The sequence below is a fragment of the Sceloporus undulatus genome, chromosome 3 (assembly GCF_019175285.1).
Source record: "Sceloporus undulatus isolate JIND9_A2432 ecotype Alabama chromosome 3, SceUnd_v1.1, whole genome shotgun sequence".
Taxonomy (NCBI): Eukaryota; Metazoa; Chordata; class Lepidosauria; order Squamata; family Phrynosomatidae; genus Sceloporus; species Sceloporus undulatus.
Window position 1 is genome coordinate 273,761,151 of NC_056524.1, and position 5,287 is coordinate 273,766,437.

The 5,287-nt window shown below is 41.0% G+C and overlaps 1 protein-coding gene across 5 annotated transcripts in view; it reads right to left on the bottom strand.

Annotated features, from left to right (window-relative positions):
• The window catches only part of ABCC5 (ATP binding cassette subfamily C member 5), an 85,832-nt gene that overhangs the window by 69,930 nt on the left and 10,615 nt on the right, over positions 1-5,287 (bottom strand). The window lies entirely within an intron of this gene.

Consider the following 5,287-nt stretch of genomic DNA (forward strand, 5'->3'; position numbering starts at 1 on the left):
CCCTCCCTCCACGGCCGAAAGATGACAGTTATGGAGGGAGGGCATACCTCATCCTATACCTCATCCTCGCGAAGGGCATTCTCTGTCTCGGCCCCGCAGATTTGGAACTCTCTTCCCGACAAGCTCCGCTCTGTTACCTCCCTTGACCTGTTTAGGAAGAAACTTAAGACCTATCTCTTCCAACAGGCTTTCCCCCATGTCTTCACATCTGTTCCTCATCATATATGCTGCTTTCCTGCTAGTTTTGTTTTTCGCCTATGGTTTTTAGTTCTGTGGTTTTATGATGTTTAATAATAATAATAATAATATTTTTTATTTGCATACTGCTTTTCCTTCAGATCAAAGCGGTTCACAACTTACAAGCTACAGTACATGTCACATGCTATAGCAATACAATGCATCAACAGTGACATACAATTCAATTCAACATACAATTCAAGAAAATATACTGTTGTCCAAATTGTATAATGTTTTATATCCTTGTTGTAACCCGCTCTGATCTCCTTTGGAAAAGCGGGCTATAAATAAACAGTATTTTTATTTTTATTATTTTATTTATTTATTTTTAAGTTATTAAGAAGGTTAAAGACTATCAAATATATTAGCGTATAAACAGATTATAGTTCACAAATGTTTATGCAATAATCCATTTGGATTCCAGACGGTTTTTGTTGAGATCACCGACTTCAGTACAGTTGTCCCTCCATATTCGCTAGGGTTAGGGGAACAAGACCCCTATGAATATGGAAAAACCGCAAATAACAAAAACACTGTTTTTACCTGAGAGGACACCTCTCTAGGAATCTCTAGGTCCTCCAGTGCAACTCTGTGGTCAATGTCCAATATACACTGACCACAGAATGGCACTGGAGTAGCTACAAATGGTCTTTCTGTGCAACATTTAGTTAAAGTTGACCACAGAGTTGCACTGGAGGACCTAGATATCCCTAGAGAGAACATATTAATGAAATCCGTGAATAATCAAATCCGCAAATATCAAAGCTGCAAATATGGAGGGATGGCTGTATTTAAAAATTTCTAAACCTAAATCCCCAAGCACACCTTCGGAACAGTTCTTTTGCCATTTATGTCATCAACATTTCCATGTCCTTCATCTACTTTTCCTTCCTGGACAAAATTTCACAGGTAAAGCTCACAGGTCTTCAATAGGCACATGTTTTAACAGTCAAATATTTGAGAACACTTGTCCCTAAGGAGAACAATACAGTTTCCTTAGCAGAACTACAGTCTTCCCTTTTTATCTGTGATGACTCCATTCCAGACCCCAACTTCTGAGGATAGCAAAAAACATGGGACCTCAAGTCCCATTATCTTCTATGGCCACTGAACTTGCATGTGGCCACGTGCGCACATGTCCATTTAAAACAACAGGGCTTGCCATCCATGGAAGCGCAAATGCACAGATGGGAAGCCTGCGGATAAGAAGAGCCCACTGTAAGAAGTGTATTGGCACTCCCATTTCTTTAACAGCATTTCATAGCTTTTCATGGTAAATGCAGTCAAAGGCTTTGCTATAGTCTATCCTACTGAGGACCACCACAAGTTAATCTAAACAATTAAGAAATAGAAATAGTGAAAGAATTCCCGTACCTTGGATCAAACACTGATAGAAATGGGGGCAGCAGTCAGGAAAGCAGAAGAATTTTAAGAATGGGAAGGGTGGTTATGAAAGAACTAGAAAAGATCCTAAAATGCAAAGATATACATCTGAGCACAAAAGTTAGAATCATACAAGACATCATATTCCCTCCTGTCATGGATGGATCTGAGAGCTGGACAGTTAAGAAAGAGGATAGGAAGAAAATCCATTCATTTGAGATGATGTGGGGCTGGAGAAGAGTGCTGAAAAGGACAAACCAATGGGTCCTATAGCAGATCAAGCCGGAAACCTCCCTGGAAGCCAAGATGACCAAACTGAGGTTGTTGTATTTTGGACACATCATGAGAAGGAAGGACTCATTGGAAAAGACCATAATGCTGGGAAAGGTGGAGGGAAGAGAGGAACATGCCAGATGGAGGATGGACTCTACTGGGGAGGTCACTATGGATTTTATGGGATTGCAGGAACTAAACAGAGCAGTGGAGGACACAGGGTCTTGGAGATGGCTCATCCAGAGGGTTGCCATGAGTCGAGATTGACTCAAGGGCAGTTAACAACAACAAAATAGTCTATAAAGCCCATGGTGATTTTCTTTTGAAATTCCTTGTTTTCAATGTGGTATATTTTCAATGTGGTCCCTAGTGCCTCTCTCTTTACTAAACCCTGCTTGAACCTCTATGATCTATCTCTCAGTTGGAGTTCTTGTTGCAGACATGTGAGAATATGTACTCTGGAAAACAAGGTTCAAATCACCACGCAAGCCATGGAAACCCACTAGGTGATCTTGGGCAAGTCACATTCTCTCAGCCACAGAGAGACAAAGGCAAACTTCCTCTGAACAAATCTTGCCAAGAAAACCCTGTGATAGGTTCACCTTAGGATTGCCGTAAGTTGAAAAAAATGGCACGAAGGCATACAACAACCCCATTGGTACCAGTTTCAAGAAAGGCTACCAGCAGAGATGCCTCATCACTTGCATTTGAATGCAAAAGTCAAAAACATTCCAATTTCTCCTAATAATGGCTGTAAAATTCTGCCGAATCAGACACTATAGCAGGAAGTCCAAGAATTATAGCAGCAGTCCCCCATTGTGTAGTCTCCACTTTAATATCCCATATTCTTTAGTACATATTTTAGTTTATTCGCATCCGAACGTTTAAAAAATGTCTTGTTGTTTAATCCTTTTTTATGGGTTGCATAAGTTTTACAATTGAGGGGAGGGTTGGGGTTTGGGGCTTTTTAAATTGTAATTTTTTAAGTGTATGATGTTTCAATTTTAAACTGCTGTAATCTGCTTTGATTCCTTTGCGAAAAAGCGGAATATAAATAAATACTATTATTTAAAAATACTATTATTATATCAGAATATGATGCGGGGAAGCTCATCCAGCTTAATGTATTATTTTGTGATGGTCATGGCTTCATTCCTTCCTGGAAGGGAGTACCCAAAAGATGGTGCTGAGGTACTGCTGTTCAACCCCTTCGTCGTTGGCCTTTGAGGTGACTCAAGGTTCATTTGTGTCTCCTATGTTATTTAACAGTACATGAAATCATTGGTTTCTTTACTTTAGTGTGCTTTATGTGGGGCTGCCTTTGAAGAGCGGTCAGAAACTTCGACTGGTCCAAAAGGTTGCAGCCCGATTATTAACTTGTGCTGGCTACCCACCTTGAATCCCACTGTGGAGAAAGGCGGGCTATAAATCCTGGAAATGAATAATTAAATTCAGGGAGCACATAAGTCCCTTGCTGAAACAACTTCCCTGGCTGTCACTTCGCTTCGGGGCACAATTCAAAGAGCTGGTTATGACCTTTAAAGCCCTGCATGGCTCAGGTCCAGGTTATTTAAAGGACAGTGTCCTCCAGCCTGTGCTTGGAGATCTGCCAGGAAAGCCCTTCTCTCTGTCCCACCTCCATCCGTCACACGCAGATCTGGCGGAAACACAGGAGAGGCCCCTCTCAGTGGCTTCTCCCCAGCTCTGGAACTCCCTTCCCAGAGAAGTCAGACCAGCAGCCTCCCTGTTGTCTTTCGCAGACAAACAAAGAACTTTCTATTCCGACAGGCATTTGAGGAGTGATTATGTAAGGCCCATCTTACACAAAGCCCTGGTTACTGCTAATTATTGCCCTGGTATATGTGTTTTTTTAATGATGCATGTTTTAGCCTGATTTTATTTATTCCGGATTGTTTAATTATGTTTTAACATTTGTATCGTGTGGATTTTTAAGTATTTTTTTTAATCACTGTAAAATATTTTGAGTCCCAATCTGGGAAAAAGGCAGGACAAAAATAAGTAAGACTTTGTGGGACAGACTTGTGTCTTTGTCAAATGCAAAATTCCTGCCTATGGACATGTGGGCATGTGTGTGTGTATATCTGGGGATGTTTAGCCTGGAGAAGAGAAGGTTAAGAGGTGGTATGATAGCCCTGTTTAAATATTTGAAGGGTGGCCATACTGAGGATGGGTCAAGCTTGTTTTCTGCTGCTCCAGAAAACAGGACCTGGAGCAATGGATGGAAGCTCCAGGAAAAGAGATTCCAGCTCAACATTAGGAGGAACTTCCTGACACTAAGAGCTGTTTAGAAGTGGAACACACTCCCTTGGAGATTCTGGTGGTTTCCTTCTTTGTAGGTCTTTAAACAGAGGTTGGAAGGCCATCTGTCCCAGGGAGGGCTTTGATTGAGAGTTCCTGTATGGCAGAATGAGGTTGGACTGGATGGCCCTTGCAACTCTATGATTCTATGTCTTCAAGTCACCCGTCAAAACATAGCTATCAGAATAACCGTGTTAGCCTTTAAAAAGGTACCATATGACTTTTATTTGCTTTTGCCACACAAAGCTGCACTGTTACTATCTGCCAGATGAGACTCCATCAAAAAGCATGTGTCAGTCCCAAAATGCAACAGAATTATGCCAGTGGTGACTATAAATTTAATTCTAGGAATCTGCAGGGGAACCCTCTAAAATCCAAGATTGCATTCCCTCATAGCTTTCCTTGCAGTATGAAATAAAATATAATGGAGCTGGGCTGGTGGCATTCTGTGTGGAATCACCTTTTCAAGGAAGCCCTCTTGGTCACTTTATCGCTGGCTTCATGCCCTTAGTTAACCCTTTGTTTTATTTTTCTGTATTCTTAAAGCTGAATTTAATTTCAATACTACTGTTCTCTTTTTTTATTAATATCTTCTCCTTTGATACTGAATTTTCATGACTACAATTTGCCTTCATTTTTTAGATAGTAGTACTGCTAGAGGGATATTTCCAAAGCATCATGCTCATCTATTGTAATAAAACCCCAGTGCTGAACATCAGATATAAAAATAGGTGGCACTATCAATCTGATATGAAAATGCATGCAAGGAAACCATGCCTCAATAGCTATTAAAGATAACGGTCAGCAAATACAGTGGTACCTCGGGATACGAATTACCCAGGTTACGAAATTTTCGGGATACGAAAAAATCCCATAGGGAATTATTGTTTCGGGTTACGAATGTTTTTTCGGTTTACGAAAAAACTTCGGCGCTATTTTAAATGGAGCCGCGGCAGAGCCGCGGCTTTTTCCCCATTAGCGCCTATGGCATTTCGGCTTACGAAGGCTTTTCGGGTTACGAAATTAATTCGTTCCGCGGCCGCTTTCATAACCCGAAAAGCCTTCGTAAGCCGAA